Source organism: Aquarana catesbeiana, linkage group LG07, assembly GCF_042186555.1.
Source record: "Aquarana catesbeiana isolate 2022-GZ linkage group LG07, ASM4218655v1, whole genome shotgun sequence".
In the NCBI taxonomy this organism is placed as follows: domain Eukaryota; kingdom Metazoa; phylum Chordata; class Amphibia; order Anura; family Ranidae; genus Aquarana; species Aquarana catesbeiana.
Window position 1 is genome coordinate 14345523 of NC_133330.1, and position 22986 is coordinate 14368508.

The window sequence follows — 22986 nt, forward strand, 5'->3', positions numbered from 1 at the left end:
GGGCAGTGGACGGTGTCAGTAGAGCAGTGGACGGTGTCAGCAGGACAGTGGACGGTGTCAGCAGGACAGTGGACGGTGTCAGCAGGACAGTGGACGGTGTCAGTAGAGCAGAGGACGGTGTCAGTAGAGCAGAGGACGGTGTCAGTAGAGCAGTGGACGGTGTCAGTAGAGCAGTGGACGGTGTCAGTAGAGTAGTGGACGGTGTCAGTAGAGCAGAGGACGGTGTCAGTAGAGCAGAGGACGGTGTCAGTAGGGCAGTGGACGGTGTCAGTAGAGCAGAGGACGGTGTCAGTAGAGCAGTGGACTGTGTCAGTAGGGCAGTGGACGGTGTCAGTAGGGCAGTGGACGGTGTCAGTAGAGCAGTGGACGGTGTCAGTAGAGCAGTGGACGGTGTCAGTAGGGCAGTGCAGGGTGTCAGTAGAGCAGTGGACGGTGTCAGTAGGGCAGTGGACGGTGTCAGTAGAGCAGTGGACGGTGTCAGTAGAGCAGTGGACGGTGTCAGTAGAGCAGTGGACGGTGTCAGTAGGGCAGTGGACGGTGTCAGTAGAGCAGTGGACGGTGTCAGTAGAGCAGAGGACGGTGTCAGTAGAGCAGTGGACGGTGTCAGTAGAGCAGTGGACGGTGTCAGTAGAGCAGAGGACGGTGTCAGTAGAGCAGTGGACGGTGTCAGTAGGGCAGTGGACGGTGTCAGTAGGGCAGTGGACGGTGTCAGTAGGGCAGTGGACGGTGTCAGTAGAGCAGTGGACGGTGTCAGTAGAGCAGTGGACGGTGTCAGTAGGGCAGTGCAGGGTGTCAGTAGAGCAGTGGATGGTGTCAGTAGGGCAGTGGACGGTGTCAGTAGGGCAGTGGACGGTGTCAGTAGAGCAGTGGACATGTCAGTAGAGCAGTGGACGGTGTCAGTAGAGCAGAGGACGGTGTCAGTAGAGCAGTGGACGGTGTCAGTAGGGCAGTGGACGGTGTCAGTAGAGCAGTGGACGGTGTCAGTAGAGCAGTGGACGGTGTCAGTAGAGCAGTGGACTGTGTCAGTAGGGCAGTGGACGGTGTCAGTAGAGCAGTGGACGTTGTCAGTAGAGCAGTGGACGGTGTCAGTAGGGCAGTGGACGGTGTCAGTAGGGCAGTGGACGGTGTCAGTAGGGCAGTGGACGGTGTCAGTAGAGCAGAGGACAGTGTCAGTAGAGCAGTGGACGGTGTCAGTAGGGCAGAGGACGGTGTCAGTAGGGCAGAGGACGGTGTCAGTAGAGCAGTGGACGGTGTCAGTAGAGCAGAGGATGGTGTCAGTAGAGCGGTGGACGGTGTCAGTAGCGCAGAGGATGGTGTCAGTAGGGCAGTGGATGGTGTCAGTAGGGCAGTGGACGGTGTCAATAGGGCAGTGGACGGTGTCAGTAGAGCAGAGGATGGTGTCAGTAGGGCAGTGGACGGTGTCAGTAGAGCAGTGGACGGTGTCAGCAGGACAGTGGACGGTGTCAGCAGGACAGTGGACGGTGTCAGTAGAGCAGAGGACGGTGTCAGTAGAGCAGTGGACGGTGTCAGTAGGGCAGTGGACTGTGTCAGTAGAGCAGTGGACGGTGTCAGTAGAGCAGAGGACGGTGTCAGTAGAGCAGTGGACGGTGTTAGTAGGGCAGTGGACTGTGTCAGTAGAGCAGTGGACGGTGTCAGTAGAGCAGTGGACGGTGTCAGTAGAGCAGTGGACTGTGTCAGTAGAGCAGTGGACGTTGTCAGTAGAGCAGTGGACGGTGTCAGTAGGGCAGTGGACGTTGTCAGTAGAGCAGTGGACGGTGTCAGTAGGGCAGTGGACGGTGTCAGTAGAGCAGTGGACGGTGTCAGTAGGGCAGTGGACGGTGTCAGTAGAGCAGTGGACGGTGTCAGTAGGGCAGTGGACGTTGTCAGTAGAGCAGTGGACGTTGTCAGTAGAGCAGTGGACGTTGTCAGTAGAGCAGTGGACGGTGTCAGTAGGGCAGTGGACGGTGTCAGTAGGGCAGTGGACGGTGTCAGTAGAGCAAAGGACGGTGTCAGTAGAGCAGAGGACGGTGTCAGTAGGGCAGTGGACGGTGTCAGTAGAGCAGTGGACGGTGTCAGTAGGGCAGTGGACGGTGTCAGTAGGGCAGTGGACTGTGTCAGTAGAGCAGTGGACTGTGTCAGTAGGGCAGTGGACGGTGTCAGTATTGCAGTGGACGGTGTCAGTAGAGCAGTGGACGGTGTCAGTAGAGCAGTGGACGGTGTCAGTAGAGCAGTGGACTGTGTCAGTAGGGCAGTGGACGGTGTCAGTAGGGCAGTGGACGGTGTCAGTAGAGCAGTGGACGGTGTCAGTAGGGCAGTGGACGGTGTCAGTAGGGCAGTGGACGGTGTCAGTAGAGCAGTGGACGTTGTCAGTAGAGCAGTGGACGTTGTCAGTAGAGCAGTGGACGGTGTCAGTAGGGCAGTGGACGGTGTCAGTAGGGCAGTGAATGGTGTCAGTAGAGCAGTGGACGGTGTCAGTAGAGCAGTGGACGGTGTCAGTAGGGCAGTGCAGGGTGTCAGTAGAGCAGTGGATGGTGTCAGTAGGGCAGTGGACGGTGTCAGTAGGGCAGTGGACGGTGTCAGTAGAGCAGTGGACGGTGTCAGTAGAGCAGTGGACGGTGTCAGTAGAGCATTGGACGGTGTCAGTAGAGCAGAGGACGGTGTCAGTAGAGCAGAGGACGGTGTCAGTAGAGCAGTGGACGGTGTCAGTAGGGCAGTGGACGGTGTCAGTAGAGCAGCGGACGGTGTCAGTAGAGCAGTGGACGGTGTCAGTAGAGCAGCGGACGGTGTCAGTAGAGCAGTGGACGGTGTCAGTAGGGCAGTGGACGGTGTCAGTAGGGCAGTGGACGGTGTCAGTAGGTCAGTGGACGGTGTCAGTAGGGCAGTGGACGGTGTCAGTAAAGCAGTGGACGGTGTCAGTAAAGCAGTGGACGTTGTCAGTAGAGCAGTGGACGGTGTCAGTAGGGCAGTGGACGGTGTCAGTAGAGCAGTGGACGGTGTCAGTAGGGCAGTGGACGGTGTCAGTAGGGCAGTGGACGGTGTCAGTAGAGCAGAGGACGGTGTCAGTAGAGCAGAGGACAGTGTCAGTAGGGCAGTGGATGGTGTCAGTAGAGCAGTGGACGGTGTCAGTAGGGCAGTGGACTGTGTCAGTAGAGCAGTGGACTGTGTCAGTAGGGCAGTGGACGGTGTCAGTATTGCAGTGGACGGTGTCGGTAGAGCAGTGGACGGTGTCGGTAGAGCAGTGGACGGTGTCAGTAAAGCAGTGGACGGTGTCAGTAGAGCAGTGGGCGGTGTCAGTAGGGCAGTGGACGGTGTCAGTAGGGCAGTGGACGGTGTCAGTAGGGCAGTGGACGGTGTCAGTAGAGCAGTGGACGGTGTCAGTAGGGCAGTGGACGGTGTCAGTAGAGCAGTGGACGTTGTCAGTAGAGCAGTGGACGGTGTCAGTAGGGCAGTGGACGGTGTCAGTAGAGCAGTGGACGGTGTCAGTAGGGCAGTGGACGGTGTCAGTAGAGCAGAGGACGGTGTCAGTAGAGCAGTGGACGGTGTCAGTAGGGCAGTGGACGGTGTCAGTAGAGCAGTGGATGGTGTCAGTAGGGCAGTGGACGGTGTCAGTAGGGCAGTGGACTGTGTCAGTAGGGCAGTGGACTGTGTCAGTAGGGCAGTGGACTGTGTCAGTATTGCAGTGGACGGTGTCGGTAGAGCAGTGGACGGTGTCAGTAGAGCAGTGGATGGTGTCAGTAGGGCAGTGAATGGTGTCAGTAGAGCAGTGGATGGTGTCAGTAGAGCAGTGGACGGTGTCAGTAAAGCAGAGGACGGTGTCAGTAGAGCAGTGGACGGTGTCAGTAGGGCAGTGGATGGTGTCAGTAGAGCATAGGACGGTGTCAGTAGGGCAGTGGATGGTGTCAGTAGGGCAGTGGATGGTGTCAGTAGAGCAGAGGACAGTGTCAGTAGAGCGGTGGATGGTGTCAGTAGAGCGGTGGACGGTGTCAGTAGAGCAGAGGACGGTGTCAGTAGGGCAGTGGATGGTGTCAGTAGAGCAGTGGATGGTGTCAGTAGGGCAGTGAATGGTGTCAGTAGAGCAGTGGGTGGTGTCAGTAGAGCAGTGGACGGTGTCAGTAGAGCAGTGGACGGTGTCAGTAGGGCAGTGGACGGTGTCAGTAGAGCGGTGGACGGTGTCAGTAGAGCAGAGGACGGTGTCAGTAGAGCAGTGGACGGTGTCAATAGGGCAGAGGACGGTGTCAGTAGGGCAGTGGACGGTGTCAGTAGGGCAGTGGACGGTGTCAGTAGAGCGGTGGACGGTGTCAGTAGAGCAGAGGATGGTGTCAGTAGAGCAGAGGATGGTGTCAGTAGGGCAGTGGATGGTGTCAGTAGAGCGGTGGATGATGTCAGTAGAGCGGTGGATGGTGTCAGTAGAGCGGTGGATGTTGTCAGTAGAGCGGTGGACGGTGTCAGTAGAGCAGAGGACGGTGTCAGTAGGGCAGTGGATGGTGTCAGTAGAGCAGTGGATGGTGTCAGTCTCTCTCCCTCCCTCTCTCTCTCTCTCTCTCTCTCTTTCTCTCTCTCTCTCCCTCTCCCTCTCCCTCTTTCTCTTCCTCTCTCTCTCTCTCTCTCTCTCTCTCTCTCTCTCTTTCTCTTTCTCTTCCTCTCTCTCTCCCCCCTCTCTCTCTCTCTCTCTCTCTCTCCCCTTGCTTGCGGGCAACAGCATGTGGTGAAAATGGTGTCTTTTCCACATTTCCGCGTTCACACACATTTACGGAGCTTGTTGTAGGAAATTCCGACCGTGTGTGTGCTCCATTGGACTTTTTCCACCAGAATTTCCGACAAAGTTTGAGAGCAGGCTATAAAATTTTCCGACAACAAAATTCGTTCGTGTAAATTCCGACCGTGTATGAACAATTCCAACGCACAAAGTGCCACGCATACTCAGAATAAATTAAGAGACGAAAAATATTGGCCACTGCCCCGTTTATAGTCCCGACGTACGTGTTTTATGCCACCGCGTTCAGAATGATCGGATTTTCCGACAACTTCGTGCGACCGTGTGTATGCAAGACAAGTTTTGAGCCAACATCTGTCGCAAAAAATCCACGGATTTTGCTGTCGGAATGTCCGATCAATGTCCGACCATGTGTACGGGGCATTAGTGTTAGTCTGCATACAGTGACCCTGCCTGAGCATGATGACGTCACAAGGGTAACCGCACCTTAAGTGTTACACCCCAAGGGGCGGGACTCTGATGGAGGGGTTCTATAAGATGCTGTTTTAGGCCTCCTGTGATTAAGGGGGTCTTTATTCGGGTGAGCATATAAAGGAATGGCGCGGTTGAAGGTGGCATTTGGGAGGAGGTTCAGTGGCGCGTCACATATTTGTCATCATTCACACGGAAAGCTGTGATTCGCTGAATGAAGGATTACACCTGTGGATTATACATGGACTCACTACAAATTATTTAATATAATTTTTTTCCTATTTTTACTGCCCGCCGTGTAAACGAGGCCCACACGTATGTCATGCCTCCCAACTTTTTGACATGTGAATAAGGAACACGTATTAGCAAAAGTATGTAGGCAAGGACACACCCCCCGCCACGCCCTCTTAAATTCTACAAAAAATGATTAGTTAAACCCACAAGTGCTTTTTTTTATTTATTTAATTTTTTTACCACTACTATTCCTTTATATTGGCTTTTAAAATGTACAAATGCAGCAATTTAGAAATCAGATGAAGGGTTTAGCACTGGGAAACTTTTTGAAAGATAAAAAGTGCATTTTATATACAACTATAGAGATCAGAACGAAATGAGGGACAAATGAGGAGGAAAGAGGGACAGAGGGCCATTGCTCCAAATCAGGGACAGTTGGGAGCTATGCGTACGTGACTGCACAAAAAATCTGAAGCTGGTGTGAAGTTTCCTGAATGGGGGAGGGTTTGCTTTTGACACCAGTCATTGTCTAGAGGTGTCTTTGTGGTTTGCGGAGGGGGGGGGTCAGATGTATCTGCAGCTGTGCTATTAGCAGCCCCTCCCCCCCACCCATAGCTCCCAACGGTCCCTGATTTTGAGGGACTGTCCCTGATTTGTAGCAATGTCCCTCTGCCCCTCATTCCTCCTCATTTGTCCCTCATTTTGGTCTGATCTATATAGTTGTATATAAAATGCACTTTTTATCCATCAAAAAGTGTTTCCCGGCGCTAAACCTTTCATCTGATTTCTAAATTGCTGCATTTGTAAATTCCAAAAGTCAATATAAAGGAATAGTAGCGGTAAAAAAAAAAAGCACTTGTGGGTTTAACCAATCTTGTTTTTGTTGTACAATTCTCCTTTAAGGGGGCGTGGCAAGGGGGTGTGTCCTATGCCTGCATACTTTTGCTGATAGGTGTCCCTCATTCCCATCTCAGAAAAATTGGGAGGTATGCCCACACCTCTTCCGTGGAACTTTCTGTAGCTCTCCGGTGACGACCTGTGATTGGCTGGCCGCCTTCACAGAAAGATGCCAGGACACAAACAAATCAGGCGCTGTAGGGGATCTCAGTCTGGCGTGCTGCGGCTCCATTAGTCAAATGAGCACCCAGTCCCCGTCCTGGGGTTGCCGGGATACCAGCTGCGTGTTTATATACCTGGTGGCTGCATTTGTCAGTGGGCACAGCATCGGGGCATGATCACACCGGTGGGGGGGTGCAGTATTTGCATGTTAACGTGTAATGCTTCAAAGTGTTTTGTAAACCTTTAGGCTTGGTTCACCTATGCAGCTTGCTTTTGATTAATTTCTGCGGTAATTTTTACGGTGCTTTTTTTTTTTTTGGCCAGTTTGTTGCTGGGCAGATTCAAAATGCAAAACGCGTCTAAATCGCCTCAAAAACGCACTACATGCTTTTCTGTAGCATCTTCATTGAAGTCTATTGATCCAAGAACGCACCGTTTAAAACAGTCTCTGACCCTTTCCAAAGACACGGGGGCTGAAAAAAAAAAAAAAAGCATAGATGTGAACGTGTCCCATAGGAAACCATGTTAAATGGACTCAAGTGCGTTTCTGCAAAAAGCAAGGCCTCAGGCCTGGTTCCCATCTATGGGTTTTTCAGTGCGTTTTCAGTTTAGCAGGAAACACATTTACAGTGCGTTTGACATGGTTTCCTATGGGTCACATTCACATCTGGGAGTGCATTTTTTTTTTTTTTTTTGGAAAGAGTCAGGGGCTTTTTTTTTCCTGCAACATGTTTCTTTTTGGTTCCATAGACTTCAATGGAAATGAATAAAAAAAACGCAGTGCTTGTGTTTTTGTCAGAAACCATGAAATCAGACCGAGACAGAAGTACAGTTAGATCACGCTTGTTTAACAATAAAAAAATAGAACAAACGTAGTCAAGACATAGCCAGAGTTCCGGAACGGATAGTCAGACAAGCCAAACGTCAGGGAGCCGGAGATGAGCATAGTAAAACAGCAAACAGGATCTGGAGCCAGACGTTATGTCAGCCAAGCAAGTCTTTAACAGGAATGCAGGAGATAGTTTCTGTGATGTTGAACAAGGGGAAGGCAGAGCTCCTCTGGACTGGACGGCTTAAGTAGGCAGGATTGACAAGCAGGATATCATCAACAGCTGAGTACCTGTGGAGAGATGGGAGCTGGCAATCAGCCGACAGTTGAGCGGCCAGCCCAGAAAAGGAAGGGCTGGGCCCAGCCCTGGCAGTTTTTTATTCATCTCTGCTGTGTTTTTGCTGGTTTCTCCTGCAAGAAAACAGACATCTTCCAAAAAATGAACACAAAACCCATAAAAAAGTGTCAAACCCACTTGTGAAAAAATGCAAAATGCACCCAGAAAGAGCATCAACTGCAACCTGCATAGGTCTGAACCAGACCTTAAAGAGTAACTCTACTTTTGTTGAGAACCCCCCCCCCCAGGGTGATCTCTGTACATTGCAGAGATTATAACAACCTTTGTTGCAGATTCCTACCTTTTGTTATTCTGAAGACATAGCTGTTTGTCTGTTTGTTTCTCTGTGTCCATGTGTAGAGTGAATGTGAATGGGAGTGATTTTATAATTATGAATCAGCTGCTGCCCCTGCAGGGTTCTAATGAGGAAAGTGGCAGGGTCTGCATCCCTTTAGACGTGATTTACCTTTGGTAGTATCTCACCAAAAATGATATTTTTGTTGCAGGGGATGCCAAAAATCTGACTTGTATCTTAGTGCAGACTTCTGGGAACATCAGTTGAACACACAAGCAGTAAATGACATGGGGGGGTGGTAATGTCTCTCTCTGCAGCAGCTGAAATCTGGCTTCTTCTCCTCTCCATCCTTTTGGCTTTCAGTTGCTGTAGAGAAAGCCATACAGGGGATTGGTTCTATTAATTCCCACCACCACATTGATTAACATTCCTGTGTACCTAATGTTCTCCCCCTGCTGCCCAGGCCCCCCCCGTGTGCCCCACCCCTGCAGTGCTTCCGGCTTCCCTCCTCTCCTTCCTGCTGGCAGCTGCAGGCACACAGTAGGATCCTTCAAGATGGAGAGTGAGGAAAGGGTCCGGTAAATATGTCATATTTACCAGCCTCGGTGTAAAAAACCTCTGTTGTGGGATTTTTAAGGCAACAAATAAACAAATATAGTTATATATAAAAAAAAAAAAGAAATTATTTATTAATACAAAAATTACTTGCAAACAATTCCGTAGAAAAATTAATGAAGATAATACATTACATAAATGTTAAAACCATATGTCATGAAGAAGAGCAATGATGCTATCCGCAAGGTTTTCAGGGACCCCCCAGATACAACTGGTGGTAGTGAAAAAGGCGGTTCACCCAACGCGTTTCAAATGTAATACATTTTACAATCTTCATCAGGGATATATTGTATCATTGTCTATAATAGATCAAAAAGATTCCTTCAGTTTATACATAACCTAAACGCACATCACATTTCGTATATATATCAATGTAATTCATAAATGCGTAATAAATTTCTTCTTAATTCATAGTTTAACTAGTAGATACATTCCCCATGGTCTCAAGAAGGGGGGGGGGTTTCCCAAAATCTGCAAGTGAAGTCCCTCATATCCTCTACAGGACGGCCAGATGCAAATAAATCCTAAAAGATCCAAAAAATGGCGCTTAAAAGCCAAAAGTTTCTTGTGCTGCGTAATGATAAAAGGAGAAATCAAAACCAGATTTCTAGTTTCAAAGCATCAAAAACATCAAAAACAACAAAACCTTCCTCTAAGTAGGAGAGAACTTACCCTGTGTAAGAAGAAGAAGTGACGGCTTAAGAGGGGATACTTGGCAGTAAAGTTCCCCCCCGTGGATGCACTCCCTCAGCTATCAGGCTGAAGATGGGAATGGCGCCATTTACCGTTCCAGGCGTCCTTTTCAATGTTATTCCCAGCGTTATGATGACGCTCCACGTGGTGAACGTGATGACGAGACTTGCTGAGGCGAGCCGCGTCATCACTGGCGTACCTGTGGATTGGTCCGGGTCTCACATCTTCGATTCACCAAGTACATCCCGGTGTCTTGCCGAGAAAGTTCCCCCGGCGGATAAGGACCCCCCTGTACTGTGCAGGCGCAGCGCTTGCGCAGTACGAACGACTAGGAGCCGCCGAAAATAGCCAAACCTGAAAAACTTCAATCAGCTGTACACGGCGCCTGCGCTCTGGGTCCAGGTTGAAGTCCCACCGTCCAAGTGGACCTAGAGGGGGAATAAAAAAGTGCCGAGCCCGAAGCGTGGCGAGCGAAGCGAGGCTGTGCCCAAAGCGTGGTGAGCGAAGCGAGGCCGTGCCCAAAGCGCGGCGAGCGAAGCGAGCCCGCAAGGGCCCCTCTTACAGGCGCCGTGTAGCAGGGGTCCTTATGTGCCGAGGGGAACTTTCTGGGCAGAACACCGGACGTGATGTAGTGACCCACCTCCCTCTCGTTGTAAACATCCGGGAAGGGCTGGCAGTCACAGGGACAGGGCAGATCCAATAATCCGATCGAAAAAAACATATACACACTTGACGCAACACGTCCAGTGTTTCACCTATTGCAAAAACAGACCGGGTGTGAAACAATGCCCCTAATGATCCTCCCAGCTCCCCGATTTTGTCCGGAAGCATGGGTGAACAGACATATATGGGCATGTAGGCTGGATGTAACCAAGACCATGTGCGTGTTAATCCCCTTCGAGATAAAAGGGGGGACGCCATGTACGATGGAAAGAAAACCAAATTGGAGCGTCACAAGTCGCAAAAATGTCGCATGAGTGCGACATGATGACCTGGCCAAATAGTGCCCCCCATCGAAAAATAATCCATAAAGGGGCCCATGGTCAGTGTGAAGACCAAAAGCCACCGGCACAGAATGCCCTCATAGGTTAATAGGAAAACCTCCCATGGTGGGCTAAAGAAGGCCCCTACATATCCTTGGAATGTCTGGCCATACACACACACACACATATATATATATATATATATATATATATATATATATATATATATATATATATATATATATATATATATATATATATATATATATATATATATATATATGTGTCTCTTCCCTGCCCATAGTAGACCATGAGAATGATACACCATTATAAATACCAAATTTCATATTGCAGTAAATCACCCTTCCTAGCGGTACACCGGATCTAGGGTTTCCTACATATGGAGCGGGAGATACATAATAATACATAACACAATAAAAAAAATAATAATTAAAACTAGAGAAACCCCATATATGTATGCATCATACTTTCAATAGCACCCTCCCACAGAATCAGAGGACGTGCTAGGATTCACCAGGATGGAGAACAGGAAAGAAATCATAGCCTGAATTTGCCAGGATAGAGAAGAAGGGAAATCATAGCTATGAGATATTAAATCGATATGCTATCATGGTTTCCTAAATTCCCTACACCAAATGTCGAGCTTGGCATTACAACAAGGGAGATGATTTTGTATGACCAATCCTGTGTCTCAGTCCGTTTTCCCTGAGCTGAAGCCCTTAAGAAAGGGTCTAAAGCTCTCTACTTCATTGAGGCCTGGGGGGGGGGGTCATGGCCCTAAGGTGCCTAATCCTGTGAATTTCGCGCTGGAGTAGAACCATGATCCAGTCGCCACCCCTAATAGGTACATGAAGCCTGTCTAGTACTGTAAAGTTTACTTGTGGTACTTTGTAATTGTGTCTTCTGGCGACGTGTCTGCCCAGTGGTAGGTATAGATTCCCCATACGCACACTGTGCCTATGTTTTTCGACTCGCCTTCCCAGTTCTTGTCTCATCTTCCCCACATAGAAGGCACCGCACTGGCACTGCATTGAGGTAGACGACACCCCATGTTTTACATAAGGCAAAATGCCTCAGGGTGAACGTCTCCCCATTACACAGCGCCAGTGAGGTCCTCCTACCAATAACTGCACATTGTGAGCATGATCCACAGGGGTAAGTACCCCAAGTCTTGCAAAGATACCCTCTCAGGTTTCCCTTATACTCACTTTGTGTTACCATATTACCGATAGATCTGGCCTTTTTGTATGTGATCTGAAGTTTTACTGTCACTAGGCCTTTCAAAATGGGATCCTCGGTGAGGATGGGCCAGTATTTAGTAATGATCTTTCTTATTTCATGATGTTCATTAGAGAATCTCATAATGATCCTGGTAGTATTAACCTCCTTATTTCTTTTTTTCGGTTTGAAGATCAGATCTCGCCTGTTCGTTCCCTTCACTTGGTTAAATGCCCGTTTCAAGGTTGATTTCGTGTATCCTCTAGCCAGCAATCTAGTGGTTAATTCATCTGATTTTTTTTGGAAATCTTCATCAGAGGTACAGTTCCTTCTTATACGGAGGAACTGGCTAAAAGGGATGGATTTCTTTAATGAGAACGGGTGAAATCTGTTTGCATGTAGCAGAGTGTTACCTGCAGTCTCCTTCCTAAATAATTTACTGCTAAGTCCTCCAATGGGATCTTTCCGGATGTTAATATACGGGAAATTAACCTACTTAGAGTCATAGCTCATTGTAAAGAAGAGGTTACATTTATTTTGGTTCATTGATTTCAAACATCATTTTAATATATTTTCTGGACCGTCCCAAAATAATGAGGACATCATCTATGTATCTTTGCCACAATAAAATGTGGCTCCTTAGAGTCATAGCTCATTGTAAAGAAGAGGTTAAATTTATTTTGGTTCATTGATTTCAAACATTCTTTTAATATATTTTCTGGACCGTCCCAAATAATGAGGACATCGTCTATGTATCTTTTTTTTTTTTTTTTTAATCAAAAAGGTGTTTATTGAACAGGTTCACATAGTTTCCAATGTACAAGCATCATACATTAATACACTTTCATGCAAACGGTACAGTTTATCCTTCATCTATTACCAAAATCTTGTCTATATGCCAAAGATGTGTTTAACATACCAATACTTATCAGACCTCTGACCTTTAATCTTTATTAAACCTTCATGGACCTCCCGCAGGATACTGTAGCAATGTCTATGTATCTTTGCACAATAAAATGTGGCTCTTTAGAGTCATAGCTCGTTGTAAAGAAGAGGTTACATTTATTTTGGTTCATTGATTTCAAACATTCTTTTAATATATTTTCTGGACTGTCCTAAATAATGAGGACATCGTCTATGTATCTTTACCACAATAAAATGTGGCGCATAAACATAGACGGCTGTTCTCCTGATAAGAAATCTTTCTCCCACTCCCCCAGCTACAGGTTGGTGTATGAGGGTGCGCAGCACGTCCCCATAGCCACCCCCTGTACCTGGAGGTAGTGGGAGCCCTTGAAAAGAAAAACATTGTGCCTCAATATGAAATCCAACATTCGCAAAACAAAAAGATTTAACTTCCAATCGGTGGTTGCATGCTGTTTAAGTACTCGACTGATGGCTGCAATGCCTAAATCACGAGGAATGTTATACAGCGATTCCACATCTACAGTTACCAAGATTGCTGACTGGGGAATGACCAAATCTTCTATAATTTGCAGAAGATGGATCGTGTCCTTCGTGTATGAAGGTAGATCCATGACATGAGGTCTGAGATACTGATCAATGATTTGGCTCATTCCTTCTGAGATACAACCATTTCCGGAAATGATCGGTCTTCCTGGAGGGTTGTACAAGTTCTTGTGTATCTTTGGGAGAGCATATAGGGTTGGTAAGCGAGGATATTTTGTTCGAATGAAATCCCAGGTGTCTTTTACAATCGCTCCTTCATTTAGAGCCTCCATTCACCAGTGAATAAAATTCCTGGTTATATCTCTCCACTAGTGATGGGGAGATTTTGCGATAACATTGAGTGTTTTTTAGAATCCTCAGACACATGTTTCTATAGTCAATAATGTCCATCAGGGCAATATTTCCTCCTTTGTCTGATGCTTTGATAGGGATCTCTGCATTGTTTTTTAATGATTTTAATGCTAGTCTCTGTTCTGTATTTAGATTCTGGTGAATAGTATTTTCTTTCAGTTTCTCTATTTCTCTAGTGATTTGTCTGACAAACAGAGCCAGGGCAGGATTTTGATTCAGAGGGGGGAAATTGTGCGACTTCCTCTTGAATTTTTTAATCGGATTAATTTCCACCTCTTCCTCACTTTCCTCACTTTCCAAGTCCTCATCCCACATTCCATCCAAAGAGGCTGTAAGAGTAGATTTAGGTCCCGAAGGGCCTTAAAATCTGCTGATTTTAAGTTTGGAGCCACTTCTGGTTCCCCACTGTCTTGTTTGGCATACAAACTTTTGAAAAATAATTTTCTGGCAAAAAGGTTTAGATCTTTAATTTTCTCAAAGTTATCAGTACTGCTATTGGGACAGAAGGATAAACCTAGAGACAAAACATCATGTTCAGCAGGTGTTAGAACATGTGAAGATAAATTGACCACATTTAGTCTTTCCCTTGGGTCACTTTGATTAGAAAGGGATCCATTCCTGATTGTGTCAGGGGCAGTGGCAACGCTGTTGGTGCATTGTTCTTCTCTAAAAAATCATCTAATTGGGTTCGTTGAGTTCTCAGTATAGCTCCGAGATCTTTTTTTTGTGCTTCCTCTACCTCGATTTGGGGGGGAACCCTCATATTAACACTTTGTGCACCTCTTATACCACCATGTCCACCACCTCTTCCACTTCGTATTGGTTCAATCTGGGAGTCTGTTATGGATTTTTTACTTTACTGTTGGATCTCTCCTTCCATTTCATGTTGTTTCGGAAAAAGGACCCTTTCTTTTACCAAAGAATCGACCAGTATTGGAGGAGACTGAGGAGGAGGAATTGGAAGGAGTATCCAATGAATAGTCATTTGGTCTATTTACATTTTCCTGTCATCTTCTTTTTTTTATTTTTGTTTTTGGATTTTTTGATCAAGGTTCCATTTATCAGCTCGACCTTCGCTAATTACATTTTTGTCTTTCTAGTACTTTTTTTCTTTTTTAATTGATATTTGCTTACTGAAAATTTCTAAATGTTGTTTAACCGCTTCAGCCCCGGAAGAATTTACCCCCTTCCTGACCAGAGCACTTTTTGCGATTCGGCACTGCATCGCTTTAACTGACAATTGCGCGGTCGTGCGACATTGCACCCAAACAAAATTGATGTCCTTTTTTTCCCACAAATAAAGCTTTCTTTTGGTGGTATTTGATCACCTCTGTGGTTTTTATTTTTTGCGCTATAAACAAAAATAGAGCGTCAATTTTGAAAAATATGCATTATTTTTTACTTTTTGCTATAATAACTATCCCCCAAAAATATATAAATAAAACAATTTTTTTCCTCAGTTTAGGCCGATACGTATTCTTCTACATATTTTTGGTAAAAAAAATCGCAATAAGCGATTATTGATCGGTTTGCGCAAAAGTTATAGCGTTTACAAAATAGGGGATAGTTTTTTGGCATTTTTATTAATAATTTTTTTTTTTTTTTTAATGGCGGTGATCAGCGATTTTTATCATACCTGCGACATTATGGCGGACACATCGGACATTTTTGACACATTTTTGGGACCATTGTCATTTATACAGCAATCAGTGCTATAAAAATGCATTGATTATTGTATAAATGACACTGCCAGTGAAGGGGTTAACCACTAGGGGGCGGGGAGGGGTTAAATCAGTACTAGGGAGTGATTACTAACTGTCAGGGGGATGGGCTGTGTGTGTGACGTCACTGATCTCTGCTCCGATGACAGGGAGCAGAGATCGAGTGACACTGTCACTAGGCGGAACGGGGAGATGCTGTTTACATCAGCATCTCCCCGTTCTTCCTCCCCGTGAGGCGATTGTGGGTATCCCCACGGCGATCGAGTCCGCGGGACCAGCGACTCGACTCACGGAGCCTGCTGCGGGCGCGCGCGCACCCGCTGGCCGTCTCTTAAAGGGCAACGTACAGGTACGTGATTTTGCCTGTACGAGCCCTTCTGCTAACGTATATGTGGGTGAGGCGGTCGGCAATCGGTTAAAGTGGTGTTCCGGCTGAAATTATACTTTTTAAATAAAAATCCCCCTATAATACACAAGCTTAATGTATTCTAGTAAAGTTAGTCTGTAAACTAAGGTCTGTTTTGTTAGTTTATAGCAGTAGTTTGTTATTTTATAAACTTACAGCAGGCCGTGGCCATCTTAAGTGTGGGCATCTGAAGCCAGACTGTATTTCTTCCTGGATCTCATCCTTGCAGATCTCGCACATGCTCCTCAGTGCAGTACAAGCAGTGTAATAGGTTTCAGGTCAGGTTTCCATAGCAACGGCAGTGTCAGAGGCAGTTGCCGCCCCTTTCCCAGAATGCATTTCAAACAGGAAATGATGCCATGGGCCGCGGCCCGGGAGGAGGAAGTGGAAAATGAATACAGCAGATATACAGTAAGTGCTGAGAAAAAAAAATTAAAAAATATCCAATTCGTTTACAGTGCACAGTTTTGTGAGGGATGCTGAGAGAGTTGTAAAAGTGGGTGGAACTCCACTTAAAGCTTTTTTTCTAAGTTGGCATAGTCCTCGTGAACTTTCAATGGAGCTAGTCAAGCATATAATGAATCAATCTCCGTATTCATGGTTTCCTATTGTTGTTTATATTCATCCTGTAAAAACAACAATACATTTTTTTGAACAGTCATTGAGTTTCATTTCCCAATTGGCTTTCAGATCCTTGGTGATATTATCTAGCCAATGGGATTGATATTCTCCCCGATGTATCTCTCCAGGGATTGAACATGCCAATGCAGTTCTGATTTCCTTTCAAGAGTTTTGGTGGTTAGGTTAGAAAAGAGGGATGACAGATCTGAGGCTATTTGTTCTTTCCCCTGATATCCCTTCTGAATATTGGCCATAAGTCCCCCCCCCCCATAAATCCCCCATGCCTAGGTCTGCAGAGAGGTGAAAACCAGAAAGTAGAGAATGCTTTAAAACAAGGTTGAAAAACAAAAGAGAAACAACCCAACGCACAACCATGAAAAACACCCCTCCCCAGAAACAATTGTTCTGGGAATATGGTGTATGCCTGTGAAAATTACATAATAGGGTCCATATCCAAGGACACGAGTCTAAAAAGCGAGGTTAGGTTTATTGTCCACCTTTATAATATTGAAAAAGGATTGACTCATGTATTTGGACATGTAGTTGCTATCATCCCTTGTATATTGAAACCTATAAACCTATGTGTAAAAAACCTCTGTTGTGGGATTTTTTTAAGGCAACAAATAAACAAATATAGTTATATAAAAACATTTTTTATTATTTATTAATACAAAAATTACTTGCAAACAATTCCATAGAAAAATTCATGAAAATAATACATTACATAAATGTTAAAACCATATGTCATGAAGAAGAGCAATGATGCTATCCGCAAAGGTTTTCAGGGACCCCCCCAGATACAACTGGTGGTAGCGAAAAAGGCAGTTCATCCAACGCGTTTCAAATGTAATACATTTTACAATCTTCATCAGGGATATATTGTATCAGTGTCTATAAAAGATCAAAAAGATTCCTTCAGTTTATACATAACCTAAACGCACATCACATTTCGTCTATATATCAATGTAATTCATAAATGCGTAATAACTTACTTCTTAATTCATAGTTTAACTAGTAGATACATTCCCCATGGTCTCAAGAAGGGGGGGGGGGGGGGGGAGTTTCCTAAAATCTGCAAGTGAAGCCCCTCATAAATCCTCTACAGGACGGCCAGATTCAAATAAATCCAAAAAGATCCAAAAAAATGTTGCTTAAAAGCCAAATGTTTCTTGTGCTGTGTGATGATAAAAGGAGAAATCAAAACCAGATTTCTAGTTTCAAAGCATCAAAAACAACAAAACCTTCCTCTACGTAGGAGAGAACTTACCCTGTGTAAGAAGAGGAAGTGACGGCTTAAGAGGGGATACTTGGCAGTAAAGTTCCCCCCGTGGATGCACTCCCTCAGCTATCAGGCCTCTGATTTACCAGCCTCTTCCTTTCCTAAATGAACACAAGGAGTGATCGGTACCAATCACTCACTGTGTTCATTCATAACTGAAGCATTGGCTGTATGGGGGCCCTGTGGTTTCTAACAGCAGCCCTGTGAGTGACGCCCAAAACTGTCTATCGTTACTTTATGTAAATACATACAAGGGAAAATACCTGCCAGTTCTCTTCAATTCCTCCAGCATTCTGACGGACGCACGCCGTGCTTGTAGCCCCGCAGTCAGCCTGGTTGGCACACTCCCTGCCCAGCGAGATCCTCGTTATCAGAACCAGCAGCCTGTACTAGTGTGGGTAACACTGCAGAATGCAACCATTGTAGACAGGGAATGTACATCATGCTTCAGACAACCTTTCTACGCCCCCTGCGCATAATGAAAACCGGAAGGGAAAGCCTGTGTGGTCACCTGACCGCGGAATAAATGCAGGATTTATGGGTAATGCAAGTTTGAAAAGATGGCACCAGAAAATGGGGGACAGTAATGAAGGTGATACAGGGAACTGAGGGGACAGTAATGAAGGTGACACAGGAAGCTGGGGGACAGTAATTAAGGTGACACAGAGAAGTGAGGGAATAGCAATGAAGGTGACAAATAGGGAACTGAGGGGAAACTAATAAAAATGACACACGGGGAACTGAGAAGACACTAATGAAGGCAACACACAGGGAACTGAGGGGAGAGTAATGAAGGTTACACACAGGGAACTGAGGGGACACTAATAAAGGTGACATGCAGGGAACTGAGGGGACAGTAATGAAGGCGACACACAGGGAACTGAGGGGAGAGTAATGAAGGTGACACACAGGGAACTGAGGGGAGAGTAATGAAGGTGACACACAGGGAACTGAGGGGACAGTAATGAAGGTGACACACAGGGAACTGAGGGGAGAGTAATGAAGGTGACACAGGAAACTGAGGGGACAGTATTGAAGGTGACACAGGGGACTGAGGGGAGAGTAATGAAGGTGACACACAGGGGACTGAGGGGAGAGTAATGAAGGTGACACAGGGGACTGAGGGGAGAGTAATGAAGGTGACACAGGGAACTGAGGGGACAGTAATGAAGGTGACACAGGAAGCTAGGGGACAGTAATGAAGGTGACACAGGGAACTGAGGGGACAGTAATGAAGGTGACACAGGGAACTGAGGGACAGTAATGAAGGTGACACAGGGAACTGAGGGGACAGTAATGAAGGTGACACAGGGGACTGAGGGGAGAGTAATGAAGGTGACACAGGGATCTGAGGGGACAGTAATGAAGGTGACACAGGGGACTGAGGGGAGAGTAATGAAGGTGACACAGGGATCTGAGGGGACAGTAATGAAGGTGACACAGGAAGCTGGGGGACAGTAATGAAGGTGACACAGGGAACTGAGGTGACAGTAATGAAGGTGACACGGGGAACTGAGGGGACAGTAATGAAGGTGACACAGGGAACTGAGGGGACAATAATGAAGGTGACACAGGGAACTGAGGGAACAGTAATGAAGGTGACACAGGAAGCTGGGAGACAGTAATTAAGGTGACACAGAGAAGTGAGGGAATAGCAATGAAGGTGACAAATAGGGAACTGAGGGGAAACTAATAAAAATGACACACAGGGAACTGAGGGGAGAGTAATGAAGGTGACACACAGGGAACTGAGGGGACACTAATAAAGGTGACACGCAGGGAACTGAGAGGACAGTAATGAAGGTGACACAGGGAACAAAAAACTTGCCTATGCAGGTAAGGGGTGTTTGTAGATAAAAACAAACTGTGTAGCTCTGACTAAAAATGATTAATACCCTTGCTATAAGTGTAGGCCATTGACATACCTTATGAATAGGGTTGCCACCTGTCCGGGATTCACCCGGACAGTTCGGGTTTGGAATCATGCGTCCAGGTTTCTGACTACCTGAAACCGGGACACATTATTCAGACTGGACTATGGTTTCCCAGCAGGTTTGCTGGCTGCAGCTGTGTAAGTTGAGAGTGTCTGTTATGCCGCGTACACATGGTTGGACTTTTCAGCTACAAAAGTCCGACAGCCCGTCCGACAGACTTTCGACGGACTTTCTAACGAACGTGATGATGTACACCGGACTAAAATAAGGAAGTTGATAGCCAGTAGCCAATAGCTGCCCTAGCGTCGGTTTTTGTCTGTCGGACTAGCATACAGACGAGTGGATTTCTGGGTCCGGCGGAGTTACGACGTAAAGATTTGAAGCATGTTCCAAATCTAAAGTCCGTCAGATTTGCGACTGGAAAAGTCCGCTGAAGGTCCGGTGAAGCCCACACACGATCGGATTGTTCGCCGGCGTCTGTCAGACAAGTCTGGTCGAAAAGTCCAACCGTGTGTACGCATCATTACACTCTATTTCATGCTGCTCAAAGCCAACATTAACAATCCCCCCTCCCCTAAACACACACAGATGGGAGAGGAGAGGTACTGTACTGGTGGAGGTGAGCAGTAATGACTAGGCCTCACTTAGCAACGTCCTGGGAGTACTTAGCAACGTCCTGAAAGTATTCCAGTCAGGCTTCATAAGGTACGTAAATGGCCTACGCCTATAGCAAGGGCTTTATTTACTCAACTGTAGTCAAAGCTGCGGAGCTTGTTTTTATCTACAGAAGCCCCTTATCTGCCTAGGCCAGTGATGGCGAGCCTTGGCACTCCAGATGTTTTGGAACTACATTTCCCATGATGCTCATGCACTCTGCAGTATAGTTGAGCATTATGGGAAACGTAGTTCCAAAACCTCTGGGGTGCCAAGGTTCGCCATCACTGGTCTAGGCAGTTTTGTGGTAAAGGTGAACTATCCCTTTAACCACTTCCATACCGTGCCTATTCTGGCACTTCTCTCCTACATGTAAAAATCATCATTTTTGTGCTAGAAAATTACTCAGAACCCCCAAACATTATATATGTTTTTTAGCAGACACCCTAGGGAATAAAATGGCGGTCATTGCAACTTTTTATCTAGCATGGTATTTGCGCAATAATTTTTCAAACGCCTTTTTTTTGGAAAAAAAAAAACTGTTTCATGAATTAAAAAATAACAAAACGGTAAAGTTAGTCCAATTTTTTTGTATAATGGAAAAGATGATGTTACGCCGAGTAAGTAGATACCTAACATGTCACGCTTTAAAATTGCGCACACTCATGGAATGGTGCCAAACTTCGGTACCTAAAAATCTCCATAGGCGACGCTTTGAAAATTTTTACAGGTTACCAGTTTAGAGTTACAGAGGAGGTCTAGTGCTAGAATTGTTGCACACGCCCTAACGCACGCGGCGATACCTCACATGTGTGGTTTGAATGGCGTTTGCATATGTGGGCGGGGCTTGCGTGTGCGTTTGCTTCTGAGCGCGAGCTACAGGGAACAGGGGCGTTTTAAATCTTTTTATTTTTTTTTTTTTTTTTTTATTTTTTTTTATTTTACTTAAATTTTTTTATATTTTTACACTTTTTTTTACATTTTTTTTTTTTGATCACTTTTATTCCTATTAAAAGGAATGTAAACATCCCTTGTAGTAGGAATCTATTTTGACAGGTCCTCTTTATGGAGAGATGCGGGGTCTATAAGACCCCACATCTCTCCTCCAGGCTGGAAAACAAGAGATCGAGAAATAAAATTCACCGATCTCATGCTGACAGCTGCGATCGCGGCTTTGTTTACTTCCGGGAACCCAGGCGTGACGTCATAACGTTGCGCCCGAGCCTCTGACGGTCATAGAGATGACTGGTGACCATCTGGTCACAGGAAATCTCTATCGTTGTCATCCAGCCCCGGCCGATTCTTTCTCCGGGCCCCCGATGACACGGGAGAGACCGGAGAAGCACCGGATGGCGGTGGGAGGGGGGGAGTCCGCATGCCCATTCGCTAGCAGGGGAGCCAATCAGCGGGTCCCGAGGTAGGGTTGCCACCTCATCCCTTTAAAACTGAACACATATTAATTACACAGGCTCTGTGGCTGATTGAGGTGATAATTAAACTCACTTGGTGCCTTATCTGGCTTAAATTAGCCTCAGAACCCGTGTAATTCATATGTGTTCGGGTTTAAAGGTATGAGGTGTCAACCCTATCCGGTGGACTCGATGTACGATCGCCCCTGCTGTTAACCCCTTCCCTGCCAGTGTCATTTACACAGTAATCAGTGCATTTTTATAGCTCTGATCGTGGTGACGTTAGTACGGCGCTCCTCCTCCCTACGTGTTTTATCACTAACAGGACGTCGTCACAGGGCCACGACGTCACGACATCCTGTTAGTGACGAAACGCGTAGGGAGGGGAAGCAATGTACTGATATCACCGCTTTGCGCTGTAGTTCCGGAAGCTACGGGCTTATTCAAGGCTGGCCAGCTCGATTCCTTTACATGCTGTTTTATATCTACCTCAATGTAAGTGCGCATTTGTCTTTCTTTTTAATGGAATAAATGTTAAAGGTTTTTTACACTATTGCGAGCCTTTATCATTTTATGTGGATTCTGCTGCTGGGCTTGATTCGATTTTGTGTGGGGACCATCACTATTGGGATTAAAGAGTCCGGTACACTTCTTAATGATCCCGGGCTGGGGTAAGAGTCATCTGCTGATTGCGGTCCCCTGTAATTAAGGGACCAATATCATCTGGTAAGTGGCAGTGTTTGCTGTGGTGGAGGCACTTCTACTTTGGTCAAATTTCCTTGGGGTGTTTTCATTCTCATCACCTTTGAAGAAATTATCACTGATCTAGTGATAGTATATACGCTCACTTTATTGCTAAAATGACTCCAAATTCGAGCCGTAGTTGGGTGTAGTAAGATGTCCGCTGCTCTGTCAGATCAGCGAACCCGTGGAACGCACGCACAGCTAACAGAACGTCACTTCCGTTTCGCTAATCTGATAGAACCCTGGATAGGGCTGCCACCTCATACCTTTAAACCCGAACACATATTAATTACACAGGTTCTGTGGCTGATTACGGTGGTAATTAAACTCACTTGGTGCCTCATCTGCATTTAATCAGCCTCAGAACCTGTGTAATTCATATGTGTTTGGGTTTAAAGGGATGAGGTGACAACTCTAACCCCTGGACCATCACCGTAAGTTAAGGGACTGTGCACTGTACCTACAGATAAGCCATATTACAGGTTCACTTGTAGGTACAAGATGAAAAAGCGGCTTTACTACCACTTTAAGGAAGCCATTTCTGGACTCCATGTTAGGGTTGCAACCTCATCCCTTTAAACCTGAACACATATGAATTACACGGGTTCTGTGGCTAATTTAATGCAGATAAGGCACCTCACATAAGTGCGTTTAATTACCACTTTAATCAGCCTCAGAACCCTTGTAATTCATATGTGTTCAGGTTTAAAGGGATGAGGTGGCAACCCTACTCCACGTTGTAGTATTTATTTTAAGGCAGGGACAAGTTTTATGTATGTTTATTATTTTTGGGAGGTTTAGATAAGGGTGTAGTTCTTATTTAACTCGCACAGCCTGGCAATTAACTTTTTTTTTTTATTATTTATTTCCAAAAAGAGGCCAGCGGCCATTTTGCGGTCTCCCACTTTTAGCCGCGCACGCCGGTCTC